Genomic DNA, 19902 nt, shown 5'->3' with positions numbered 1-19902 from the left:
AGCCATTGAATTTCAGGTTTTCTTTCCCAACCATTCAAACAGAAGAGAGTATTGCCTACACACCCTTGCTATACACAGGCAAATCCATTTTTACCTAAACAGGACTAAACCCTTTTATAAATCTGACCAGTTATTTTTGGCCTTTTCTGGAACTAGATTAGGATTGGCTGTTGCTAAGGTCACATTGGCTAGATGGTTGAAGGACTGTGTGACCTTTATTTACACACAACGTAATATCTCGTTGCCTACTACCATGTAAGCTTATTCAACAAGGTCGGTGGCAACTTCTGCTGCCTTCCATGCCAGAGCTCCTTTACATGACATCTGTGCTGCTGCAACTTGGGCTACGCCTCATACCTTCATCAATCATTACAAATTGGATTTGGCCTCCAGGGGAAGAGCATCTTTCGGTTCTATGGTGCTCAGGAATGTCCTTCCATGAGACCCTCCCAGGAATAGAGGTAGCTGGGGACTCTGTCCCATACGTAAGGAATGAACGAGGATTAACAATATCAGATAAAGAAGTTATGTCTTACCATAACGTTCCATCTGTATTGTTGATCCTCATTCAGTCATTACGACCCTCCTTCCTTCCCTCTCCTGTGGTTTCTAGTGGATCTCACCATCCAGTTCTCTTAGGTTATTTGACCAGAGGTAGCCTCTACCTTCTTTAACTTGCAAACTCAATCTGAGGTAACAGGGAGAGGGGAATTGTGGGTAAGAGTTTAGCTCGAGAGTTTGAAGCTGACGCAAGCTTAGAAAATGGCCGGCTCGGAACTGATACCCATACGTAATGACTGAACAAGGATCAACAATACAGATGGAACATTATGGTAAGACATAAGTTTTTTTTTTTCTAGCAAACAATTGAATACTGAAGGTCATAGGTTCATAGGTTGGTACTGGGCTATCTGCCCGAAGGCATATATTAGCCCAGCCACGTTGTGTGGTATTCACCACCCCTTTAGTAGTTCCCTAGACCCTTGAACTAGCAGCTAGTACCCTTGGCCCCTATCTAGTAGTGCTGTTGGTGTGATCCCCGGTGTGAACTTTCTGTTAGCCATCCATTCATCAAGGCTCCTCTTGAAGAGTGATAGTGAGGGGCTCTGTCTTATGTAGATCGGGACCCTGTTCCATAGTAAGGGAAGTCTCTGCGAAGGGAATCTATCCCTCCAGCATGTTCTATTCATTGTTGTGTTGAGGTTTATATCCCTAGAGCGTGTAGCTTGAGTAGATTTGGTTTTGCTAAGATGAAGCATGTTCAACAATTCTGGGTTGGACATGGCTCTGTACGTTAGATAGAGATCGCCTCTGAGAAAGCGGTATGCAACAGAGAACAGTCTTAGCTTTTTTAATCGTGCTGCATAGGGCAACTGTTTGAGGCCAGTAATCCTCTTGGTTAGGTACCTCTGTGGTCTCTCCAGCTGCTGGAGATGTCTAGCCAGGTACATTCCAATTGGTGCATTGTACTCAATAATGGGTCTGATGAGGGAAGAGTAGAGGGGCACCATTACATCCTTAGATCTTGATGCGAACCCTTTTGTGATTTGATGGGTCACACAGAAGGATTTTCTAACCACTTTGGCAACATAGTTATCAAAGGAAAGCTGACTATCTACTTGGGTCCCTAGATCCCTTATTTCTTCTTCAGATTTCAGGGGATTACCTCCTATATTGTAGTTTGCGGGTACTCTGTTTTTTTCCAAAGGGGATTACCATAGCCGGTTTTAGGCACCAGCGAACCCTGCGGTCGCTGGGGGCCCCCAACCACAGCAAGTTATCTTACCCTGATATTTTGTCACATCTGTAAAACCAACGAAAGCTAGTACAGAAGTCTTATATATTTAATAAACTATGAGGGTAATAACTCTTATTTATATCTCCCTTAAAATTCAAAGATTTTTCTGGTTGTAGTAATGGTGTTTTGTCATGTAACAGGCATCAGAATTCCATTAAATATTTTACCACTGACATAGTGCTCCTGGCTTAGTTAAACCCTGCTTTTGGACATTTTCTCCACTAAAACTAACTACATAGCCAACTTTTGGTCCCTGCAAAACCATGGCTGCCGGAGGCCCCCTTAATCATCTTTGTCTGTGTGGGGGCCCCACAAAAGCTGCTGCTGGTTGGGGAAAATTAGAAATGAAAAATGCATTAATTATGCTCTTTAACATGAACAGGGCTGTGATATGACCCTGTTAGGATGAAGATGATAATGAATATGAGCAATATAAGCACTAGAGGGATCAGCAGCCCAGAGTGACTTACCTCAGTGCAAACTTTGGATTTTAAGAAGAGCTGATGCTTCCGATCATCAGGGATAGTTTCTCTTTCAAGTAGTTTTATAACTAATACCAGAACACAAGATACTATAACTCAATTTCTTTGCTTAAAAATTCAGTACAATCCCAAAAATAATAGAATAAATGCTCAGAATCAGAAATATGTTTAAATATTACTCTAATTCACTGAAAAAGTTACTAGAATAACATATTTTGCATCAACATCTATTTTTGGACAATAAGTATAAAATGCAGATGTCTGGATTAATTGACTGTAATCCTGAATGATTTACCAGCAAATCAGACTTTTTACGATGGATAAAGCAAAAGTATGAACAAAATCAGGGAAGGTCTGTGAAAGTAGGGACAGTGACAAGTATGAATTACTCCTCAATGAGATAAATTTTACCGCTTCTGCTGTTTGACGGCTGCTAAACAGCAGTGACTAATCTGGTGTGGCAGTACCAGTGTTCCAGTGTTGCACAAGGCATTGCTGTTTGCTGATAACTAGTACTATTGTGGCTTATGCATGTTTGTGTGTTTGTGTGTGTGTGTGTGTGTGTGTGTGTGTGTGTGTGTGTGTAAAAAACATCACGGATTTTTATCTGTGCATGCGCCAAATAATGCCAGGACACAGAAATTATTGTTCTGTGTATCAGAAAAAAATGTACCTAACAAGTAATTATATTTCGAAAGTAAGACATAACATATATCACAGAACATTCAGACACTTAGATATTCTTGGAGTCTGGCTGCCCCCACTCACCAGACTGTCTAAATGGATAATGGGGACTCCCTTTATTATCCTTGACTCTGTGGGGATTGCTTGTTGGAGAAAAATGTATCACTTTTCTGAATACGCTGTTTAACCTGAATGGTGCTGAGATATGACCCTTTTAGGATAAAGCTAATAATAGCCTCTGTTTACAACCACACCTATTCTAAAACCAGCCCTGCTCAAATATGTGTGTGTGTACATAAAGCTGCTACGGGTTATGAGGGGCTGGAGATTGTGTGGATATTACATCTTTAATTTTCATCACAATCAAACCTTAGAGGTGCGCACATGAAGTCATTATAGCTTGCGTTTGAGCTTAGGGCAGTGTTTCACACAGACCTCAGAGGTGTACAAAGAAGGTTACTATAGCTTGTGTAAGAGAGGTGTACTGTCTAGGAGCAACAAACCTGAATATTACTGAAATCATTCTCACAATCACGTACTAGGCACATATACATGTGGCTGCCTTTGACGGCTGGGGCGAAGAACATGCTATGTATATGTATATCATCAGTCACTTGAAATATATGACAAAGGCAATTTAAATACCTGCTTTCATCCCAGTCTAACACCAGAGGGATGCAGAGGCAGTGACTGTCTTTTTTAGAGTGTTAGGGAGGTAGGCAGTATTTCCAGATAAGACTTAAATATTTTCACAACTACTGGCTTGTTAGTTTACTGTAAGCTACAATTTTGTCAGCTTCGAAAATTAAGCCTTGGGCACAAATTATGTCTTCCTTGAAATAAAAAAATAAGACTGAAATACTTTTTTTCTTCATGATTTTTATTTAGGCCACCACTGGAGTAAAATGTTGAGAAAAAGCTCTAAAATGCATCCCAGACCATCTGTAAACCTGTGGCTTCTTGGGCCCTGACTTGAGTTATTTCCTAAATGGTTATTATTGTGCTGTCTTGTTCAGGAAAGGTGTGTTGAAAGGATGCAAGGAAAACTAAAGCTGAACCACAACAGTGAATTTCTTTCCTTAATCAGAATTTCTGTTCAAGCTATTAATGGATGAAAAGGTTGTGTAAAATGCACTTCAGAGCATATAGAAAGTTATGGCTTCTTGAAAAAGCTGAGAGTAAGGCAAAATGTGAGAAAAGGAAGAAAAAAGTAACGTGGATGATATGGGGAGCCCAAAAGGAGAAGGAATCAGAGTAGAGGACTGGAGGGTGTGTGTGGGGAGGGGTGTTGAAATGCAGGTCCAGTCATCATTTCACTTTAAGTCCAGACCTGTACATAGACTTGTTGCAATGTATCATTGTTGCAACTAAGTGCCAGTAACTATAACTGCCCCTTTGTTAGACAGTTCAACATAGTGATAGTGTGGTACATAGGCCTGTTGTAATGCAAAAGCTTGTAGCCGCAGGTCTGTCTGTGGATACTACTCCTAAAAGTTTGCAGCATGAAATAAAAGGTTGTTTAGAATGGATGGCATTGTTAGGATGATACTTATACTGGAAGTGCCTAAGGGGCCCCCAACTTGACATTTGCTGGGGGCCCCCAAAATGCTAACACCGGCCCTGGGGATTACTACGCAGTTTTTTGCATTTAGCTTGAGACCATGGCTTTGACACCATGCATCAGTCTCATTTAGGCCCTTCTGGAGGATCTAAATGTCGGCTGGAGACTCTATTATAGCACCCAGTTTGCAATCGTCAGCAAACTTAGTCCGCCACAGCTGACTAAATAATTATTATTATTATTGTTGTTAAATAATGACAAACATTTGAATTTCAGACTTTATATCTTTCAGAAAATCCACAGCAATATAAAACCTGTCATTCTATTCTATCAACTTTCTAAGGTTGTAAGAGCAATAGATGAAATATGTCCCTGATTTTGGGTCTTTATCACCCCATTATTTTTGGCTTTGTCCACATAGCTCTCAGCCTTCCATCTCCTAAATGAGGGACACTGCCCCCCCCCCCCATAATGTTGAACAAATGAGCAAAATGCGGAACACCTTCCAACAGCTTATTAGCAGCTTCAACTAGGAAAGTTACAGGATGGTTAAAATGTGTTACTTTTAGCGTTGCCACCTTTTCAAATGTCCAAAGTGGGACATTTTTGGTACAAACGTCAGATTTTGCAGGCCGAAACATACCCACGGCCAGTACAAAGGGCAGAACTTCACTTTTTTGCCTAAGTAAAAGATTATTCTTGTATCATTTTAGTTGCTTGTTCTGTTTCTTGTAACATGTAGGTGTTTCAGATTCAGAATAACTGTTTTATGCAACTTTGTTGTTTGTCTTTTCGGCTTTTCCAGTTAGAGGTCGCCACAGCGGAACTCTGGTCCGCTAATGATTGGCAGTAGATTTTTATGGTGCCGAGTTGCCAGCCCGACACCCAACCTTCAGCGAAGGCACACCCATTCACACATGTCTTTCGAAGGCCACTCGACTGCGGGGAGGTTATGCAACTATTACATAAAATAAAGGAAATAATGTTGTCCTAAAATCTCAGGACATTTGCCATTTTTACAATTTTTTTTGCAGGATGCAATTAGCTAAAGAGGGACTGTCCCTCGCAAAGTGGGACAGGTGTAATTATAAAAAGTTATTTTGGTGAAATAATATGATTTAGTACTATTTACCATAGGGTTGCCACCTTTTCAAATGGCCAAAGTGGGACATTTTCAAGACACACATCAGATTTTACAGGCCGACACATACCCACGGTCAGTACAAAGGATAGAACTTAACTTTTCTGCCTAAATAAAAGCTTATTCTTGTAGGATTTTAGTTGCTTATGCAATGTTTTGTAACATTTAGGTATTTTAGATACAGAATAACTGTTTTATGCAACTATTACATAAAATATGGGACATAATTATGTCCTACAATCTCAGGACATTTGCCATTTTTAATATTTTCTGTCAGGACACAACTGCCCAAAGAGGGACTGTCCCTCCCAAAGTGGGACAGGTGGTAACCCTAATTTACCATGGATATCAGATAGAAATATTGCTAACACTGAATGTGTGACAGACCCTTTCAGTGTGGAACTTTGAGGAACATGAACATTTTAAGACTCAAAATAAGGCAAATTCCTCGTAATGAGGTACACTTGAGAGGTATGTTTGTCCAGGTTTCTTGCATTAAGAAGTAGAGAGAGAGAGATGATATGCAGCATCGTTATGATTATGAAACTAAGCAAGACTCCTGCTGCAGGAGTAGATATGCATAGGCTCTTTTTCTTTACATCCTTCCATAACGTTGATGCATACATGTAATGCAACAAACATTTTGAATCTTTGATTTGAAATTTGACTTGTATTTATGTCAAATTCCAAGGAACATTAAAGTATCCCTAGCATCTACCATAAGTGCTTATAAAAAAACATCGTGACCACGGTGAATGGACAGTCACTTTCCTTGTTTAGGAATACACGGTTTTCTTTACTTATTTACTCTCAAAAGGGTTTATTTGGGTAGCCTCATCAAACACCCTCTAAAAATGTACAAAAATACATTGCGAAAAACAAAGAGACGCTTTCCCATGAGCTCGAGACTATATCCGACAACAAATTCTCAAGCTTTCCTTGAGATTTACCTAGAAATCTCGTCTTCATGACCATTCACCAAACTATTTATATTTCTGATTTATTTTCGTACTCCTTTCTATTGTTAAAATACTCGTAGTATATCAATTAAAACAAATTAAGGGCAGCAAAAGCGATTCCTCAGGGCCTTTCCTGTATAACTAGAAACTAATGTGGATGCTTTGGCCACAGACACAATCCGTTAAAACTTTTGTGATGTAATGTAACATTGGTTTGGAGCCACCTGACTAACTCCCTCCCCGGCAAATGAAGTTGTGCAGATTATATATGTTTTCTGTTGTTTTTACGATGGACAAGGTACGTGCTACACTTTAGTTCATTTAACGCTGTCGTCCACACGACCTAAAGTAGTTTGACAGGAAAGAACCTTTATTTTCCGGAGTGTTACAACCTCTATTTCAGAGCAGCAGTTTATGATATTTTGTAATTATCCATCCAGACGGAGACACATAACTATAGATTAATGTTTGTATATTACTGAATAAGTTAGGCACATTCAATGAACCGATACTGCTTTTCCTAAAATTTAAAGTAATCTGCTAAGAGCTCCTTACGCCTTAGCACGTCAGTGAAGGGTCGTCTCCTCCTCCTTCCTCTACCCTACCAGCTAACGGCGGTTTTCAAAATCCCCGGCCCTGCAGACGGATCAGAGTGCAGAAGCTGCAGTGGGTGCTCGTCCCTGCGCATTCGTGTTTTGATCACGGGTGCATGTGGTGGGCTCGGCCCTTGGTATGGCAGTCTGCAGAAAATAAAGGCATACGGCATGGCAGTATAGGGAATGCGATTAAGGACGTGTCGAGGATGGGGTCGTTGGGTTTTTAGAGGCACATCGCTGGATTTAGGAAATCTGTGGAGGTAAGTCGTGCCTGCAAAGATGCCCCCCTAAACGGGAGCTGGTTTGGGGACTTAGATAAAGGCTTAAGAACTGATGCCACACATAATTTGTTACTTCGTTTCAAGCATCTCCTGACGTTTTCTGTCCGTTATCGGTTGTGTGACGTGATTTTTCTGTAAGATCTGCTGGGTTACCACATTTACTTTTTGTTTCAATGTGATTTATTAAGCGAATAAAATGTAACCTGTAGTGATTCCCTGATTTGGCGGCGTATAGATCCGTCTTTGTTGAGCGAAAGTGGTGTTGGATTTGATGATCTTCATTTTAAGAGAGGGGAGGCACCCAGAGCACCCCTCGAAGTCGCATGTTCTGCTGGCCAGCCTTAAACAATGATTTCTATACATGCTGCGGAACCCCCCTCATTTCCATATATAAATATTCTTTTGTAACCAGGTCCTTTACATCGCTTGGCCCCTTTTTGCTTCTCTGCCAGTCAATTTTTGTGTGTCATTGAGAGCTGCGCCTTCCTTGCTCCTTCCCTCCCCACCGCTGTTTTGTGTTGTCCTAGAAGTAAGTCCTTTACTGCAGGTTTTGCACAGCAGACGTTTGGCAGGCTGGGTTAACTGGCATCTTAATTCTGTGGGAGCTTTGTGTTTTCTACAGCGACTCTGGATAACGAAGAAGAGGGAGTATTTTCTGTAAGTAGCCCTGTCATGCTTCATGCCTTTAGGTAGGTAGAAGGGTGCAGTTTTTGTTGCCTAGCACAGCGATGCTTGGGTTTTGTTTAGAGAGCAAACAATGGACAGACGCTTTGTCATAGTGGAACTGTCCAACTACGAGGTAAAATACCCAGTGTGAAGCATGGAAAACTCTGCATGTGTGCTGCACACCCGTCTTTGTTTATATTTATTTTATTTACTTCGTACTACAGTATTGAAAAGAGTAACCAGCATGTTAATGGGTATTTCACATAGGTTGGTAGCATTTGATTCAGTGAAAGAGATTTTCAGCTTTTTCTGTGTTCCAACAGACTTTTTTTAAGAAAAGGAAGGTGAGCTTGTTAAGACAAGGACGTATGCATATTCCTGAAAGAACATAAGAACTGGTTGAGAAAATCATTGAACAGAGCTTGTATTTATAAATAATATGTTGTTGGCAGCTTGGTATGACAATAACATTTTGGTGGAATCATTGTTTGGAATGTCCTTTGCCTGTAATCTATTTCTCTTGTGAGAGCTACAGCGCAGTAAGTATTAAGTGCAGCTTGTCTTACTGTCAGAGAGTGTAGTGTCCAAACAAATATATATTTGTTAAAGAAGGTACATTAAGTGGCAATCTTAGTATATGACAGTGGCTCCCCACTTCCAATATAGTGGGTATCACTATCTGCATTGTTTAGTTCCAATCTATGTATTTTCAGCCTCCCTTTATATGCTGAAGGAGTCTCTCCTTTTCTTCCTTGGAGAACACCATAAATTTTTACTTGGTTTGTTTATTGGTTAGCCTTGAGAGGTGAAAGTATAAATTACTTTAAAGTGCACACAGTCAGAAAAGACAACATGCATGCATGTTACTGGAGAGATAAAGAAGTGTCTTTTGTTAGCTATGTTGCTGTTACTTATGCTTTATATCTTTTATGAATTATTGTATGTGGTTTATTGTTAAAGGTGGCAGTTTTATGTGTTGTATATATCATGGGTTACATATTGATTCAGGTTACACTTGAATGACAACTAAAGTGCTTTCTTAATGTGCATAGTTTTTCACATTCTGCTTATTCTCAAATGCATATTTTTTGTATTCTTGTGTTGATTTGATAGAATACTCTGGCAACCAGAGTTTTTGTTCTGTTTGTTGTGTTTAGCTTTTTGTATAGCTGCTGCATTTCCCTCAAGTTTTGCATACTGTAGTGAATGAAGGTACTTTTTGTGATGTTGTCCATTCATGCCTCCACATATGCATAGTTCTTTGCTAAGTTCTTCCACTTCAGGACTGTGTAATAAAACCATTTGACCAAATGATAACCACTGGGATTTTCTCACAGTTCCCTATACAGAGTAGAACAAAGTTTCTTTTCCTTTTGATCTCCTTAGTTGGGTAGGTAAGTTTTTTTGATTATTATTCTCATTGTCCATGACCGTACAGTTTTTAGTTTTATTTATTTAATTTTGTCTCTTCTGGAGAGCACTGATCACATCTGACCATTTGCAGGCTCATCTCAGGTTACACACACAGTAACCAGAGTAAAGTAAGATGTAAAGATTATAACTAAATTATGCAGTATAGTGACATATATAACAAATGCACATTTTACAAGAAGGATTAAATGTTTAGCTTGCCACTCTGATCTTGATATTTGAAATATTTTGTGACTCCTTCTGGATCTTCTGTCAGGTGTGTAAATCATGTATTGATCTGTCTGCATGCATTACTCCATTTAATTGAAATTTCATATTCTTGTCTATTTTCACTTTTAAGAGATATGTCTGTGATGTTATGTGGTGGGAGACGTCTGTTATAGTTATGCTTATCAACTACTGAAATATTTGCTACTGTTGCTGCCTTGCTCAAAGATGATGTGATCAACTTTTTTCTGTGTTAATAGAAAATAAAATACAGGCATAATGTTTTGTAAAAGAACAACTATACTTTAATGCTGGATGCAGAAAATCAGGTGTTGTATTTGGCAATGTAGTTGTTGCAGATATTGTTTTGTACTGTTTGTGAAAGTATAGTGTTAGACTTGGGTTCTAGGTATATAACACAAGAAGACTGCTGGAAGGTGATGACCTGCTATCTGTTGTTTTTGACATATTTGCTTTTGAATCTAGCCACACCAAGTGAGACTAAACTCAAGTAATCTTTCCCCTAAATTAACAAAATGAAGAATGCTGGAATCTATGCACAGATGTTTGTTGTAGTAATGCACACAGCCAAGGTGAAGTGGAGTAACACATATTTGAAGGTGCCCTTTCATTTGCAGAGAAGTGGGGTGTAATGGGACAAATGTTTTGTATGTTCTTATGCAGGTAAATTGCAGTGGTGTCAAGGATGTTTGGGATGCATGTTCTGATCCTTATTCTGCAGATGTTAAAAAAATGCTGTTAGAGAGAGAAGTAACTTTGTTTCCATATTTAGTGTATGCTAGTTGTAGGTGTGAGGGAGCACCTACAATGCTTTTTTTCCTAGTGTCCTTTTGTGTTATAATTTTGTGATATTAAGTGGGGCTTTGAGCTTGGTGCATGTAAGGAGCTGGCTACTAAAACCACTTCTCCTTACTGTGTTTTTTCACAACTCCAGCTTGTTAAAGCTGTATGCTATCATGCCACTTTAACGCTGCATTCTCTTGGGGAAGGTCTGTTTGTATGTAGGAAAGGAAACTGTGTAACGTTGTCCCTGTACAAAAGCAGAAGAAAAAACATCACAGGGCTGATCAGGGCTGTGAACTATTGAGTCTCTCAAAAAGTTTGTGTTTTAGTAAGAAATGCTTTTGTTTTGCTCATTTGGAAAGGTAACAGCACCAACTGTGGTACTGTGTTTGTGGGTAGGAAAGCAGAAGATATTATGTCAGGAAAGGTAATAGAAATCTACAAATAGAGGTGCAGTTTTTTTTTTCCTGGTTCCACTTTGCTATATACTCATTCTGATAAATCTGCTATGTTTTTCTATCCTTATTTCTGAATTACAGCATTTAAAAATTACATAGGGTACCGCTTTGAGACTTGTATGCTAGGTTCTTTTTGTTTGTCTGTGATAAATTAGCTGGTATAATATTACACAAACTGAAGGTTTATAACTTACACACACATGTTCATAGGTACTTATTAGGCTATTGATCTGTATGAGTCTTTAGTAGCTTAACAACACATTCCCATGAAGTTATAGTTCATATATTTTTAGTATAAATAATTCATAGATGAGCAGAATGTTTGTTTATATATTGCCTCTATCCATAGGAGGCAAAGGTGTTAAACCAGGGGTGAATTTGTTATTCTTCAGCCATTTGAAGACTATTCTGCAGAAGTTGTATTCTCTGGGATAAATCTGTCCTTGCAACATGCTGTGTTTATGTTGTAAAAGGGATTTGAGATCTCTTGAGCAGGTGTTTAAGACCCATTTGGACTTGATAATGTGCAGTAGATTTGTCAGGATAACGTCTGCTGAGGCTATGTAAGCAAGGCAGAGATCTCCTCTCACTAACCTGTATGGCACTGAAGGCTTTGAGATGGCCTGCATTGGTTTTAAGTGTTGTGGGAATTCAAGTTTTGTCAAATGTTTGGATAGGTACATACTGAAAGGGCCCTGTACTCCCATGATAGGCCTGATCAGTGATGGATGTAGTGAAATGATCACATGCTTTGGACCTGGATGCCATACCTTTTAGTAATAAGCTTTGCAATGAAAAAGTTTTTTTCTTACAATAGTGGATACATGGTGATCCAAGACAGTTCATTGTCTGTATAGGTTCCCAGGTACTGAACTATTGGATTCATTTTTAGGGGTGAGTTGTCAATGTGATAGTTCAACAAGCAAGAATTTCTTTTTAACTATACTATTGCACATTTCTTGGCATTAAGTTTGTCCATGTTTTTGACACCAGCAATTCGTTTGAGGGGGGAGTGCTCTTCAGAGATCTTGGTGCCCTATGGGTGTTTGGCATCAGTTTTAAAGTCATCTGTAAGCTTGGTCAGTCCTACACACTTAAAAGTAGCTTTGACCTCTAAGAAGGAAATACCAAAGAAGAGTGGCCCAAGGGCTGAATCTTGGGATACACCATGAGTGACAGGTCTCTCAGAGGAGGTAGAGTAACCCACCTTAATTTCCTGAGTTCTGTTTGTGAGCTAGTTTGTATCCAGTGAGTTACATATGGATTAATATGTAGGTGGCATAGTTCTATTTATGATAGTCTGTGGGATGGTGGCAAAAGTCTTTGCGAGGTCTCGATGTGCAGTATGTACAGATTGCCCTCATCCATTGGTTCAGTAACCTTTTCAAAAAAGTCACCCAGGTTAAGTAGGCAGGATCTGTCCTTGACAAATCCAAACTGGCTTGGTTCAGGAGTTACCTATCTCCTTATTTATTAATGCCATAATCTTTCCCTAGCCTTACAGATGAGACTGGTCAGATTTATGGGCCTATAATTTCCTGGGTTTGTTGATGTCCCACCTTTTGTGTAAGGAGATTCCAGTTGCTGTCCTCCATTCCTTTGGTACAAAGCCTGTTTGGAAGCTGACATTGAATAGTCTCTGTAGGGGGTATGACCAGTTGGCTTTCAGTCTGGCCAGCAAGCAGTTTGGTATGTTGTCCAGTTCCATGAAAGCAGTGTTCTTTGTCTTGGTAGTGCCTTGAAGACTTGTTCATGGGAAATTTTGAGGTGGAGGTGTAGATGCAGGCATGAGATCTTGGGATGAAGGGGGTGAAATTGGAGTTAAATTGATCTGCTAGTGGATTAGGCCAAGTCCTCTGGGCCTGAGTATGTGATATCATCATTTACTGTTAGCTCTGTGTAGTGCTGGCTTTGCTTCTAACATGGCTATAGAAGACTTTGTGATTGTCTTTTTGTCTGCGTGGCTATTTTTACCTCCAGTCTGTCTTTGCTGATTTGAGCGTGGTCTGGCACTTGCAGTTTTTTTACATCTTGAGAGCTGCATTTATTTTACGTTCAATGATTATAAAAGCTGATTATATTTGGGCTCCACTATGTGTTTATTTTTGAATTTGGTGTATTTTAGAAGGGGGACACATGCATGTCCTGTTCTCATGTGCGTAGAATTTAGCACGTAATCAGTAGGGTTGCTGATTTTGGAAGGGGATGTCTTAACCATTAACGTTGGCATTAACCATTAAATGTAAGTCTGTTACTACTTGTGGTGCTTCTTTTTGTTTTTTGGTGTGTTGCTCCAAAAGTATTGGATGATGCTTCCAGCGTCAGTATACCATGCTAGATTTCATAAACAAGCAACAGTATGCTAAGTTACCCAGGAATCTTTCAAAAATAAGAGCACTGTGAAAGTTGAGTGATTTGAGACACTCGGGGGGGGGGGGGCGAGCGAGTAATTACTGGTGGTACAGTAGTTAACTGGGAGTTCAGTAGAATAGTTATTTTCAAAACTGGTAGACACTAGCAAGTTACAGTTACATGATTCTCAATTTGATTAAACCTTAGCAGTAACAAGATTCATTTGCTTGACATCAGCCACTGTATATACCATGCCAGACAAAATTGTCGGGGGGGAGGGGGGGTTTACAGTCCACTAGAAAGTGGACTTTTACCTTTCAGTATAAACAGCAACACTAACCTCGCAGTGCAGAAAAAGGCAGTTGAGCATCTAGCAATGAAAGCTGCTTATCGTCCACCATAATTGATATTATGTAAATTGCATTGTTTGCAGTATTAAATGTAACTGAATATGAGCCCCCCCAACAAGTAAAACGTATTCCATGAATACTGCAGTTTTTGCAGGTACCCATTACCCATAGCTGTAAACTGTTTTGACATTGTTATTGAGACATGTCTGCAATAAGAATGAATTAAAATACATTTTTCCATATGATGCAGTCTGGTTCTTTCATCCTCACGAAGGTTTTTATGGCCCTTTGCAAAAGTCCCATGTTTTCCTTACAGTATTTCCTTGATTAAATCAGCACAGCATTTTATAAATGTGATACCTGCTGTCAAAGGGCAACAGATATGTAAACACAGGCAGGCTGCAACACACAATAAATGCACATTGGACTGATAAGGCAGGCACACCATGGATTTATGAAGATTGCTTATGTCAACTGTAAATACAGTTTTCTCTCAAAATAAGTAGTGTTTAAAGTGACAGGTTGATGATTACTTTCTTCCTTGGAATTTTTGTAGGTGTAGCACTTGTGGCTTTGTGTTTTGTTTTACACCTTCCCTGTGGTCCTGGCTGATACAGTAGCCATTTACCTATGACTTTGGTTTCTTTGTTTATTTAATAGGCCCTTTTCTCTGCTCTGCTAACCCTAGCCATTTTCTCCACCTGGATGGGATTTCTCTGTACCATATCCAGTTCCTCTTTCTCTTATAGTTGCTAGCATCTTATTGGAGTCCTTTTTTTGGTTTTAGTTGTTTTAAATGTTTTTCTCTCCATTCTTCTTTCCTACTGCCCCTTCAAACTCAGTGGATACATTTATTTTCTAGTTTAGTTTAAGAAGTATCATCATTCTTGCAACAATCACTTTTTTCCTGACCCATCATATCCATATGTAACTTTCATGTTTTGTTTATTTCCGTTTCATAAAAGTAACAGGAATACAAAAGTCCATTTTTCACTGATGCTGATTTCACCATTTTCTGTTTACTTGTTCTTATAATAGTAATAATAATCTGAGATTTTTCTGGCGTAGTATTAGTAATAACAATCTGGGATTGTTGTGGTGTAGTATTACTTTATTTTTGTTACTGTTTTATAATTGAATTAAAAAGGCATGTTGTCAGTAATGAGGCCTTTAAAAATCCCTCCAGTTCTTGAACTAAACTTCAGAAAAACAATAACTGCTGCAACATTTTTTGAAAAAGCTGATGGAAATAAGCTACAGTCAGCAAACATATAGTGGTATCAAGACCTAAAAGTCTGTCAAAATTCTGGTATAGTACATTTTATATAATTCTGAAGTACTAGGAAGTAACTGTTTCAAAGAAATTATAATAACTACATGAAAAGACACAGCATTGATGAGTATTCCCATGTGTGTCTCTCTGTTACCTAGATAAGTGCATTCATAAGTGGGTTTTTTTTTTGTCTCTCTTCTGGAGCAACTCTGGCTACTATAGTAACATATGTAATGAGTAACCACATTGGGTTTTATTGTTCACATACAGTTCCACAACCAAACAAAATATTAATGAGATTGCTTCATACACTAGACAAAACACAACCAAGTGAAAACAGTGGTCAGCAGGGCACATTAAGGTTGAATTATTTTATGTAATTTTAAGTACTCATTCAATGTGCATTCAGAAGTGTAACTAGTCCTGAAAAAAATAAAATTGTGAATTCATGTTTTAGAATGAAGAGTTTTTGTTACTGAAGTGAATCCTCAGTCTTGTAGTAACTCGGAACCAGGGGAATTCATACTTATCAGGTAGTTTCATGGAGCATGTAAGTGAGCTCAGAATATTGTTTATGGGTAAGGTAAAATGGCAAGGTAAAATGGCTTGCCCAGATGTGTGGGAGGCATTCCAGGTGGTGATGAGATTCCAGTTAGTGTACAAAACAGCTTCTAAGACAAAAGGGCCAACGTTGCAAAGAGAGAGTAGAAACGTAATGAATTGGGACCTTGTCATATTGAAGTAAAAATCATTCAGTATGTAAAGTAAAAACGATTACTTTGCAGTTTAAAGTTAGCATTTTAGTTTATGAATATACAGAATTAAAGCTTTAAAAGTCACTGTGTTGTAAATACAGCATAGCTAAGCTTGAAGACTATATAAAAGTTACAAGTAGCTGCTGCTAAAAAGAAACTATGCCTTCCTGGTTAATGTCTTATCAGTAACAATGTTGACATTTTCATTGCATCTTTGGTATTTGCTTGTCACAGGACTTGATACTCTGTTTACTTCTGCTTTCTTCTCTGGTTTTAACACTTTCTGTTTGCCAGTTCCAGTGCACTCGCATTGACCAGGAAAATCTACTCCATCCAGAACACTGGTTTAGCTAGGTAAACAGTAAATCTGAAATACGTAATTAGGATCTTTGAATGTACAGCAAACTATATAGTGTACTGAACTGCAGGACACTATGGTGATCAGAATATTGTTACTTAAGGTAAAAAAAGAATCCTCATTTAACGTGAGGAACAAGTGAAATTTAAAGCAGAATTGGCTAACATTTTTAATTATAGCTGATATGAGATGTCTGTACCCTTGCTGAGTACTGATTATCCATACCTGATTAACGCTGTAATAAGTGTCTGATCATCAAGGTAAGTTAGTATTTAGTTTTATTACCAGTTCTGCATGTTGGTTATACATTTGTATGTGTGAATAACTTGAGGATTTGTCCTTTTAACATCAAAATTAGAATGTTCTAACTGGTGGTGGTGTAGAAATAATATTTTGATGGTAATGAAGTTAACCGTAGTATATTTTAGCCAGAAGACTATTTTTCCTGTCATAGGGGAGAAGCAGTTAAAGGCTAGCTTTTGTCATAATTTAGTTTTTGAAATAAATTGTAACAAAAATATTTGTATGATGCATTTTAGTTATACTCTGAAGACTTTTTTGCAAAAATGAAAGAATACAGATGTATAGTGTCAGTTCGTATCGCACACTGGCACCTACATGCCACTTTAGGCAGCAGTGTACATTGGAATTCTGTGAAGATGTACTTCTGCCTGTTTTCTATTTTTGGTGATATGGGTGAGTGAACTGTGGCTAATGTAGAGGGTGTAATTGTTAGGTTTAAACTTCTACAAGATATAGTTTGGTAATGTTCCATACAGGAGAGCAGTCAAGAAATGAGATCTGTGTTATAGTTACCACCTATTTTTATCATTTAGTTATCTGCCCGGGATTTAGGACATGGCTACCTGCGTGAGGTATTGTGACTTTGAAGCTTTGCTTTATGTATAGTTTGAGAATATGCTCAAGTTCTCAGATTTCATGCAGTTAGTATACGTAGGAGGTGACTGTTTACCTCTATTTTAAAGAGGTGCATGTGATGCCTTAAGGGGAAATTACAGCACTTAATTGTCTTGGAAGTTATTGTTGCACACAACCTTGTTGCAGAGGTTTGATTTTAGTTTTTGTTGACATGACTGAAAACAAAGTCATTTTAAAAGTGTTTTCTGTCATGCAGACCTGCAGATGCAGAGAATTCTGAAGCGTATTATCATAGGATCATAATCCGTGTTGCTAACATTTGAAGTGTAGTCAAGTCTGTGCAAGTAATTGGATGGCTTGAAGCTTTCTTTTCACCTTCTGTTTTGTTATGCTTTTTAAGCTTTGAATTGAGTTGTTTATGGTTCCTTTCTTGTTAAGATGATTTATCAGCAATCAAATGTGGAGATGCGTCTTTTTAGTTGGACATTGAACTAAATGCCTTTTTGTCCATATCTGTAAGGTACTTCTGTTTTGATGCCTTTAGATTTTCATTCAAAGGAAACTGTGTCAACTTGGTTTAGTTTTTGTCACCACTGTTCAAATTTATTTATGTTTTAAATTGTTCATCTGCAGTGTTTAACCTAACTAATAGGTCGTTTGACACACACACTTTGGAGGTCCTCAGTAAGGGATTCATTCATCCCTTCCCAAAGGGCCGATCTGGTTTCACTTTTATTGGATTTCCGTCTTTACCTAAGGAAGCTTAATTTAAAACCTATGTGATAATGACAATGAGGACATTGTCATTATCACATAGGTTTTAAATTAAGCTTCCTTAGGTAACAGTGATGATTCAGACACTGTTTCTAGGAAACTACCTATTAGAAGAAGCACGTGCAACCCTCCTTTGAGCACCACTCTACAGATCTTTCTTTAAGTTTGCGAAAAAGACTTTCGTGATATGCTCAGCAGATCTAGCCGCAACAAATGGTTTAACATGTCCCCAGCGCAAGTTTCTGCCCTCAAAACACTTCAGTCTGACAGATCACTTAGGATTATGAGGGCAGACAAAGAAACTGGCATAGTACTGATGGACCATAATAAATATGTTAACACACTTTTGTCAGATTTAGATGATAATAATTACTATGTTCCAGTTACATTAACGGATGTTAACAACGCTTTTAAATATATTGACAAAACCATTAATTCCCTATGGAAAGACTCCTATATTTCATCAGCAGAAGCAGAATTTGTTTGTTACGGATCCCCAACACGGTAAGTTTGGGATCCCAAAATGCATAAGAATGTCACTTGATCCCCCCTTCAGACATATAGTTTCGAACCACAAAACCAAAACTGAAAAAATATCAGAATATTTAGATATATGTCTTAACCCTATTGTACAGCGCTCAAAATTTTATATCAGAGACTCCTGGGATTTCCTAAATATATTGTTTCATTGTAAACCTTCTGCTTCTGATGCATTTTTGGTAACTCTTAACATTGAAGCGCTGTACACAAACATCCCACATGTTGAAGGTTTACAACTTTTAGAGTCTTATTTGTCACAGTTCACAGGGTACACTAAGGAGAAATTAACACCATCAGTACTTTGGCTTCACTTGTATTGAAAGGAAACTTCTTTCACTTTAACAACCAAATCTTCCAATAGGTTAAAGGTGTAGCCATGGGCTCTAGAATGGCTCCCTCATATGCGAACCTGGTTTTAGCAGCCTGGGAAGCTAATTCTCTAGTCCACCTCCCTGGTTTTGAACACACTAGCTCTACAAGAGGTACATAGACTGTCTTTTTGTCAGGGGGAGTAGTAAACAGCAACTGCTTACATTGTATTTCCACCTCCATTCCATTTTTGAAATTTAAAATAGCCGGGTTTGGCAATAGTGTTGATTTTTTTTTTTGGACACTGACCGTCTTTCTTGGGAATTCACTTTACGTAGAAAATACACTTTCCGCAATAATTATCTTTATTTATAACAGTTTGCATCCTATGTTCATGAAGAGAAACCTAGCAAGAGGGCAGTTCATTCGTATTTCCAGAATTGTTAGTGATGATGAAAGATTTATTAATGAGTGTCAAGTGCTTAAAAACTTTTTTGATTCACCGGAATTATCCTCCAAGATAGTTGGACTCTATTGTTGTAGAGATTTCTGCTGTCAGACACACTAAATTTCCACCCATTATTAAGCACGGCTTTTTGTCTGAGAAACAACATGGACAATCTAGGTCTACTTTTACTGCTGTTAATGGCATTCTCTTGTCTTCCACTCTTAATACTAAGGCCTCTGCTTCTCATACACTGATGCATAACCATGTTACTGACTCATTTCATCCAATCTCACTGGTTACCAGTTCAGATAATAGCTCATTTGGTGAACCACACAATCACAATTTAGACTTGCCTCACTCTACTTCCACCCATCATAACATGTCTCAGAACCAAACCCATTTTTCAACCTGAGAATCAGGACCTAGCCCACTTCTCCACCAATCATAGTTCTCTACAGAGACAAGTCCACCAGTCATGGTTCTCTACAAAGACAAGTCCCTCATTTTTTTGACTCTGGGCTTCCTGATACCTTGCATTCACAGAACTCGCTAATGCTTTTACATGGACACATTTTCAGACAAGAAAGCAGACAGAAGCATCAGCCCTATCCCTATTAGCAGGGATCTTGCTAGCATCAAATCCATAGTACATAGAAATTGGGATATCATAGCGTTGTCGCCTCACTGTAAGATGTTGCCCTGTTCGATTCTCAGCTAGAGCTTCTGTGTGGAGACCTACCTGAATGGGCGTACCTTCGTTGAAGGTTGTGTGGCAAGGCTAGCAACTTGGCACGTA

The sequence above is a fragment of the Protopterus annectens genome, chromosome 6.part0 (assembly GCF_019279795.1).
Source record: "Protopterus annectens isolate FY-2018-M chromosome 6.part0, PAN1.0, whole genome shotgun sequence".
NCBI lineage: Eukaryota > Metazoa > Chordata > Ceratodontiformes > Protopteridae > Protopterus > Protopterus annectens.
Note: the sequence above shows the minus strand (reverse complement) of the source record.